Genomic DNA, 9,433 nt, shown 5'->3' with positions numbered 1-9,433 from the left:
TCTCCGATGGTCACTAATGATGCGGTTGTATTTGCAGAGGCTCCTCACACCACCACCATGGTTGCTCTGAGGGTTGGGGGAGCATTGACTTTGATTTAGAAAAGCCAGAATTCTAGCTTGAAAACATCCCTTTGTTGTGGTCTCAGTTGTCCCAGTTATCCATCCTCCTCCTGAAAATGCTTCCACTTTCAAATATACCAAGATTTCTTTTTCTTTTCCTTTTTTTTTTTTTTGTCTTTTTAGGGCCGTACCCATGGCATATGGATGTTCCCAGTGTAGGGGTCCAATCAGAGCTAAAGATGCCGGCCTACACCACAGCCACAACAACACAGAATCCGAGCCAAGGCTACGATGTACACCATAGCTCACAGCAGCGCCGTTTCCTTAACCCACTGAATGCCAGGGATCAAACCCTCGTCCTCATGGGTACTAGTCAGGTTTGTTAACTGCTGAGCCATCATGGGAACTCTACACCTTGCTTTCTTAATCCAAAGCGATCACAATCCTTGGAGAGACAAAGGCGAACTTCTCGACCAAAACACCAATGAACTGGTAACACTACATCTGGAATCACGCATGTCGTGTTAAACCTAGGGATCTTATCTGAGTCTTTTGACAAAAGCTCTTACAGGGTTCCCTAGCTGAACTTGTTCAGTGGTCCCAGCACCATCGGTTCCAGACCAAGGAGAGGGGTCAAGAGGGCTTTACGGGGTTCTGCCTCCTGGAGTCCAGCGGGGGCTTCTCATATATCTCTGCACCTGTCTGGTGACAGGCATGATAGCTCCCCACCGTGAAGGTAGAGGGCGTAGAGCCAGTTCCTCTTTCAGCCGGGTTCACATTGTGACCTCTGTACTGCCCAGGGCAGTCCTGACCCCTTCCCCGGGTTGAAGAAGAGTCTCAGGGTCTCTTACCTTTCCTGTGTTGCTTTCTCCAAGGCCTGCATTTCTATATTGGCTTCCCCTGTCTCTGAGCTCTGGACATCTGTCTGAATACCCAAAACCTATGTGGACAGTCCAGGGCTTATGCCAGCAGCCCACTGGAGGCATTCTTCAGGCTCCTGTAAGGCAGGTATACTGGCAGTTTCATTAGTTTGTTCCTCTTTGCACCGGTGCCTCTCCAGGATGCAGGCCAGACTTCCAACAACTTCCTTCTGCTCCAGAACAAGCCACAAGCCCCAGAGCAACAGAAAGGGAATTGAGAAGTGATGTGACAAAACTGGCACTTGATTTCTCTAGGAAGACCAGGGCTGCCCTCTGGCCCTGACCCAGATGCCTTGAAAGATATGAGGTACAGCAGCAGGAACGGGTGACTGGAAGGAAGAGACAGAACTACAAAACCACCTCTGTCTCAGGTGGTTTAGCAGGGGACCAGTGGCCCCACACCCGACAGGAATCTCATGAGCATATGTTCCGTCTTTCAGGCAGTGGGGTCAGTGGGTGAACTGTACATTGTGAGCATCTCAGAATCCACAGGTGGCAGGAGCCCTGATTTCAGATTCCAGCTCTGCCACGTAACCTGCTGCCTGGTGGAGTGGAGATAGGACCAACCTTACCAGAGGATTAAATGAGATAACATACATGGAGATGCATGGTCTGTCATAGGTGCTGAAAGCTTATAGTATCTGGAAAATATGTAAGCATCTTTATCCATAATACCAGTCAAGTAAAACGTTAGAATGCTAAGTCAGCCACTTCTGATGAACGCCTGCGTGTTCCCCACACCAGCCTGTGCTAGGGCTGTGGCAAGCTGACGTGGCCTCTCTTTCATGGTTAGTAATCCTGTGGGGGACACATACCTGAACAAATACAATGAAATTGTTTGGTCTCGCACAAATAGGTTATTTGTGTGTTTATTAAAAGCTGAAGATCCAAACAAGGAGTTTTTGTGGGCTGCTAGGAGTAGGTTTGCTCTCATGTTTGGAGACAGGACACCTGGATGGGGTAGGAAAACATAAGGAGGCATTTGAGCTGAGTCTTGAGATGGTAGACTGCCATTTGGAGGAGAGAGGTTTGCCAAGTTAAGGTCAAAGTCCTGAGACACCCCAGGCTGTGGTTTGTGGTAGCATTGAGGAAGGGGTAGTTGTCCAGAGTGGACAGGCAATTGGAGGGTTAGGTGGTGAAGCTGGAGAGGTAGATGGGTCAGTTTGTGGAGAGCCACAGGGATCTCCTGAAGGACCTTGGGTGGAGAGCACAGCTGGCTTTACCATCTATGGCAAAGGTTATCTGTAAAGGGCTCTTTGTGAGCCTTAGGGTTTGTGTTGCAGCTCCCCAACACTGCCATTGAAGTGTGAACGCAACGATGTTCTTTTTATTTTTTTCCATCTATTTAAAAATGAAAAAAGCATTAGCTTGTAGGTTGTATAAAAATCGGCAGCAGTCTAGATTTGGCCGTGACCTTAGTTTGCCCACCCCTTTCTAGAGTAGTCACTCAGGCAGAATGTGTAAAGGGATTAGCCTTCCCAGAGGGCTAACTTTGAGGCAAGAAACCCAGCCAGGAGCTGCTAGGGTGATTCAGGTGAGCAGAAAGTTGTGAGATGGTGATGCGAAGACAGAAGGGGTTCAGCAGATCCAGCAGGTAGGGTAGGCTTCCCTGGTCCAGCAGGGAGTTGCCCCCCACCCCCCTACCCCGGATCCCAAAGGGACCTCAGAGCCCCTCAGCAATGGAAAGTGGTTTCCCACAGGTTTGGGGGATTCTCACCAAACAGTGGCCAGAATTTTACACAACCAAGTAAGTAAATTATATTCACTGTAGGCCGAAGGGAAAAACACCTCCACCCTTTATGTGGAGGGAGCCTGTGGGTATCAGGACCCCATACGAGAATCAGGTACTCTCTTCCTACTCCTCCAGCCCCACAGTCTCCTTCAGCAAGAGTTTCTTGATGAGGCCAGAACTTTCCAGAGACCAAGTTCTTAACTCTGGAATTCTCTCTGGCAGGGCTGGCTCTTCTCAACAGTGCAGCCAGCCTGACATGCAGTGGGAGCTGGTGTGCAGGATAGAGATGAAAGCAGCCCTCCTGACTGCAGGGTCTGTGTGAAGCCCTCTGGATCCCATCCAGGAGAGAGCCTGGTGAGGCGGGGAACCGGCCAGGAGAGGGGAGGCGCAAGGTCTCCCCTGAGAGAGTGGGTCCAGAGGTTTAGGTCTGGGGGAGTCCTTTCCACATGATGCTTCATGCCTGAAAGCCTGGAGCCCTTGTACTCTAAGGGAGACCTGCCAGAATTGGTGGGGGAGGGTCGGCCCAGAGCTCCTTCCCTTCACATGAGTCCTGTCACACACCCTGCTACACCATCAGGAAAGTTCTCTCTCCCAAACTCCCCATGGGGCCTCAACGTGAATGTTCCCCACCATCTCCTGTGGCCTTTCAGAACTCACAGATCCCCAGGGCATTCTCTAAGCCAGGCCACCCCCAGTCAGGAAAGGCCCACCCTGAAGGGACAAGCCTCCAAAGGGTATGTACCAGGGCTGGGATCCAGGCTTTGGGTTTCCCAACCTGGAACTGCCCTAGGCTGGGCAGGGTGGGGTTAGTCCTCAGGAGAAGGGAGCTCTCCACAGAATCCCCTCAGAGTCCTTCCCAGTGGCTCAGGCAGCCCTCAGCCCCAGGGTTCATGTGCACAGCCTCCTGGGAGACCTGGCTGCAGAGAACCCTGCTTAAACTGCCAGGATACCCAATTGGCTGCCTCAGCTTACTGTCACCCTGTGCAGTTTGCTTCCAGGGTCTGGGCATTGCCCACCTGTCAGGTGGGTAACAGTTCCTGCCTAAGCATTTGGGAGGGTAGTAGGTAGGTGGGGTCTGAGAGGTGGGAAGGGTCTCTGAGTGTCATGGCCCATCTCAGCATGGTCAAGCCTCTGGAGCCTGTCCCAGGACTGTCAGGGCATAGGGGGGGAAGGAACAGAGCAGTGGTGAAGCCACTCTAGCACTCTAGCCTTCAGTTACCCCCCGCCCCTGCCATTCCACCACCACCCCAGCCTACCTGAAGCCTGTCACATGGGTGAGGGAGTCAGAAGTCTTCATCTACCCACTTTTCCAAGAATCACTTCTAGTAGTAGATACCAGCTTTTGAGAATTTTTTATACGCAAGCACTGCACTTATCCCTTTTACAAGCCCCATAAAATACATATCCTTATTGTCCCCATTTTACCAATGCAGAAACTGAAGGTTGGAGAAGGTAGATCATTTGACCAAGATAATTCAGTGAACTGAGGATGTGAAATTCCTACTAGGTATGACTTCAAAACCTGTGTCCTCTCCACTCCACATGCAGAGCAGTGGCATCTCACACAGCTCATCCAGGAGTCCTGGGGTGCAAGGCCCAGCAGGTCAGGACCAGTGGAAGGAAAGTTAGAGAATCAATGCAGAGAATACTGCCAGAAGATGAGACCATTTCCTATGGTGGCCACGAGGGGGCAGTGTGTATCCCCACAGCACTCACCTGGGCAGGGAAAGTGCTTACCCTTTGCCTCAGGAAAGCATTAAAACATTTTAAATGAGTTTATAACCAATATCTTAAGTTTATCACCTTTTCATTTATTTTTTAAATACTATTTTATATTCTTATTGAGGTACATAGTATAGGCACAGGAGGAAAAACATGCAATATCTGATAGAAGAACATCCCAGGGAGAGGGAACAGCTGTGGCAAAGGCTCAGTGGTGGAACGTGCCATGCCCCTTGAAGGAGCAGCAAAACCATCAGGCCATAGGATGAATAAAGGAGAGAGTAGCAGGGCCCTGGAGGTGATTGGAAGGCTTAGGGCAGAGGACTGAATGATAAGATCTGGCTCGTTTTTGGAAAGGATCACCCCAGCTGCTATATTGAGACTAGACTATGGGACTGAGTCAGAACAAGGAGAGAGGCTGGAAGGCCAGTCAGAGGACCACTGCTACAATCCAAGAGTGAGGTGACAGTGGTTCAAACCTGGGATGCTGAGAAGTGGTTGCATTCTAGATACACTTTGCAGATAATACCTAGAGAACTGGCTGACAGCTGGGTGTGGGGTGTGAGAAGAACAGAGATGACTTCAAAGTTTTTGGCCTGAGCAAGGAAAGAGTGGGAGGAGCAGGCTTGAGGGATGAAAATCTGTCCAGTAGGCGGTTGTCCATGGAAGTCTGAAATCTGGAGACAGGATTGAGCTGGAGATCTAATTTGGGGAGCTGTTGGCATATAATGGTATTTAAAGGCTGGTGAAATCATTTTGCAGGGGGAGGGTGAGTGTGAAGAGGTCTGAGGATTTTGCCCTGGGCACTCTGTCATCAAGAGGCCAGCGTAGGAATCAGCTCTCAGAGCCAGGGCTGGGCCCTGAAGCTGAAGACTCAGTGCTACAGGGAAGTCCTGTGGGGTGAGGCTCCCTGCGGCTTTTCTCCACATTGCTGTGGAGGGTGCGGCTTTGCCTCACTTGCCCTGAGCAGCCTGAACCACCTGAGGTAAGGGACTGACCCCAAGGCACAAGTCAGTTTAATCCTCTGAATATTCAGGTTCCTGGGGCAGGGGGAGATCCCAGGCCTTGGCCGCCCCCTCCCATTTGGCTGTCTCTAAAACATGGGTGCTCCCCAGCGCTCCATCATCTCTACCTTGGCCTCCTCATCAATCTGCCAGCCTATAACTGCCGCCTTGGGCTTGAAAGCTCTTTCTCCAGCCTAGGCCTGTGCCTTTCTCTGGATGTACTTCTTTTTCATCTCTTCCAACCCTCAGACTATTGCCGGTGTATCCATTGGTCTCCCCTGCCCAGGCACTGGGCCTCCTTAGGAGTTCACCTTCTCTCTAATGCCCCCCAACCTGGCCCCAGAGGCCAGGGCATAGGTGGAGGAATGTGGGAGGCAGTGAATCAGGAGCTTGTACTTGCCCTGGCAGGGCTATTCCAGGGGCCTGTTGGAACCCTCATCTGAAGAATCCTCTTTATCAGCCAACAAGGGTTTGGTTGGGTCCCTGGAGGACTCAAAGGCTCAGCCCTAGGTTTATGGGCTCATCTGTGTGCCTGGGCGTACCTGGCCCTGAACTCTGTATCTCTTTGCAGCCTCTGAGCCTCCAGCCCCCACTTACCCAAGCCTAGAGCATCCTCTCCAGAAGGCCCTGGACACACCCTCCAGCAACCCGTGCCCCACCTTAGCTGGAACAGACACAGGGGAGACCATGATCTCTGGCAAACCACACACAGCATTGCTTCACCAGAATGGAATGCTAATGGCAGAACCGAAACCTAAGGCACCTCATTCGTCTGGGCCGTCTGACCCCCATTTTGCAGATGAGAAAGCTGATGCCCAGAGAGGTGGGGGGCCTCTGGAGTGTTTGGGGTTTTCATTTATTTAGGGGTTTTTGTTTTTTGAGTGTTTTACTGTTACTTTCACTGTACTTATATGTTTTATGCACATGTTTACAGAATATATTTCACAATTTAAAGACTAAACCCAGCAGAGATCCTATTTTCTGCCCCTTACTGAGCCAACCTCCCAGGCCTCAGATTCCTTGAGTGTCAGATGGGCCTCATGATGAGGGGGACATGATGACCAGGGGACCGTGCAGGGTATAGTGTTGTTAACAGCACACACCCTCCCCATGTGCCAGGCATAACTCATTTCCTCATCCCATCAGCCCTGGGAGGTGAGAGCTATTACTATCCTGAGGTCGTACAGCTAGCAAGTGGCAGAATGGATATTTGGATCCAGGTGGGCTGGCCTTGTCTCTGCTCTTAGGTGCATAGTACAAGCCTTGCAGCCAAAGGAAAGGTGGGGTCACACTTCTTGTGGGTTCAGCAAAGAGGTGGGGGGCAGAACCAAGGTCAGGCTGCACAGCCTTCCCCCTCCAAGGTGGGGCCAGCCTGGGATGGCTGCTCCCACCGCTTCTGGGGCTGCAGGACCCCATCAGAAGGAGGAGTGAGTGAGAGCAGCTAGACCTAGGTACAGCCTGTGAGAGTCTGTCCCTTGAAGGCCCTGGGAGAGCAGCAGGCCAGACAAGGAGTAGGCTCTTCCCAAAGCCAGGACCCCCAGGCTGAAGACCAAGCCTTCTATCTGCAAAGCCCTGGAGGGGCCCGGCCTGGGATTGAGGGGTTGTTCCTGCCCCATACATCCCCATCTCAAACACATCCTCCGAGAGTTCCCATCGTGGCTCAGTAGTTAACGAACCCAACTAGGATCCATGAAGAACCCAGGTTTGATCCCTGGCCTCGTTCAGCGGGTTAAGGATCCAGCATTGCCACAAGCTGCAATGTAGATCACAGATGAGGCTCGGATCCCACGTTACCATGGCTGTGGCATAGGCCGACAGCTACAGCTCTGATTCAACTCCTAGCCTGGGAACTTCCATATGCCACAGGTGCAGCCCTAAAAAAAACAAAAAAGAAAACAGCCTAGGCTGGTGTAGGGGCAGGGTGTCATGGTGGGATCTGGCATGAGACTTCGAAGTGTTTGGAAGCAGTCAGAGCTGGGCGGCTCCCCAGACACTAACAAATCCAAGCCATGTTGTACAGACAGGGAAGGAGGCCCAGAGAAGAGAAGGGTCCTGTCCAGGTCGCACAGCCTGTGCAGGCTGGCCTGGGCCTAGGAGAATGGGAGAGAAGCCAGAGCTTTCATCCCAGCTTGGCTTCTGGAGCTGTGCCAGTGTGCCTCCTGAGTCCAGCCAGGGAGTGAGGACAGAAGGGGCTGTGTGTGAGCAGAGCCAAGGGCCCCACTAGGTGCCGTGATGCCTGCCCCACCTCATCCTGCCTGCTTCCTTCCTTTCCTGCAGTGGGACCTACCTTTCTCCCCAGGCTTTACCTCAGTTCACTCTCCTTCCTCACTGCCCTGACCTCACTGTCCTCCAGTCCTAGCCTTTCTCTTTCAACAATGGTCCTTCCGTGCTCAAGCCTCAGGGCATTTGCACTGGCTGTTCCCTCAGCCTGGCATGCTCTTCCCCCATGTGTCCATGTAGCCACATAGCTTGCTCCCTTACTCCTTACAGTCTTCAACTCAGTCACTTTCTCAAGCCTACAGTCTTTACACCCTCACATATTTCCTATTCTCCTTTCCTGCTTTTCCTCCTTAGCATGTGTCATGAACACACCTGATTTTGCACAGGATGTCAGCTCCATGAGAACAGGATTTTTTTGTTGTTTTTTTAGGGCCATACCCATGGTGAATGGAAGTTCCCAGGCTAGAGGTCGAATCGGAGCTGTAGCTGCCAGCCTACACCACAGCCACAGCAACACGGGATCCAAGCCACATCTGTGACCTACACCACAGCTCACAACAATGCCAGATCCCTAACCCACTGAGTAAGGCCAGGGATCAAACCTGCATCCTCATGGATACCAGTCAGGTTGGTTACTGCTGAGCTACAATGGGAACTCCCAGGACTTTTTAATCTTACTTATGCCTGCAGCCTTAGCGCTAGAGTGGTATTGGCACGTTTGTAGGCTTTCATCGAGTCTGCCAAGAGAAGGAAAGGGGTCTGTCCTCTGTGCACAGAAATACTCTGTGACTGGGGTTAGGGCCCATCTGAGCCTGGCATTGCGATCAGAATCTGCAGGGTGTTAGGGCCAGTGGGCCTAGTGCAGGCCTGTGGCTGAGCAGTAGACAGCAGGCAGGGGATCTGGACAGACCCACTGGCTGTCCTGCCTCTGAAGCTACCTCCCAGGGACATGAGGATGCTAGAGGGCTGAAGTGGTCAGTGAGGGGGAGAGGAGGGTGGGAACTACACCTCTGGGCCTGGATAGGCCTCTCCCATCTGTGACCGCGGCCTTAGGTTCACATGGCTCTGGGAACACAAGCAACGAGAACAGCCACCCTCTGTGTTTACAGGGTCACTGAGGCTGAGGGAGGGGAAGAGAATCATCCAGGGACACAGAGGGAGGCAGCTGGCTGGCACTTCCCTAGCCAGTCCAGGCCTGGTTCCCTGGCTCATCTCCTCCCACTATGGGATGTCACTCACACTCAATCTTTCCTTCCTCCCTCCTGGCGGCCCCAGCCCCATAATCTCAGCAGGCCCCATACCTATCACTTCCCACCATCTCTTCTCATGCTATTGCTAGTTCTTCATCTTTTAAAAGACATGATACTAGGGAGTTCCCTAGTGGCTCAGTGGGTTAGGGATCTGGTGGTGTCACTGCTACGGCTTGGGTCACTGTTGTGTCACAGGTTCTCTCCCTGGTCCAGGAACTTCTGCATGCCATGGGTGCAGTCAAAAATAAAATGCTGGAGTTCCTGTTGTGGCTCAGTGGAAACAAGTCTGACTAGCATCCATGAGGACGTAAGTTCGAACCCTGGCCTCTCTCAGTGGGTTAAGGATCTGGTGTTGTCCTGAACTGTGGTGTAGGTTGCAGATGCAGCAAGGACCCAGTGTTGCTGTGGCTGTGGTGTAGGCCAGCAGCTACAGCTCTGATGTGACCCCTAGCCTGGGAACTTCCATACATTACGGGTGCTGCCCTGAAAAGACTAAAGACAAAAAAAAATTTTTAAATAATCAAA

Source organism: Phacochoerus africanus, chromosome 12, assembly GCF_016906955.1.
Source record: "Phacochoerus africanus isolate WHEZ1 chromosome 12, ROS_Pafr_v1, whole genome shotgun sequence".
NCBI lineage: Eukaryota > Metazoa > Chordata > Mammalia > Artiodactyla > Suidae > Phacochoerus > Phacochoerus africanus.
Note: the sequence above shows the minus strand (reverse complement) of the source record.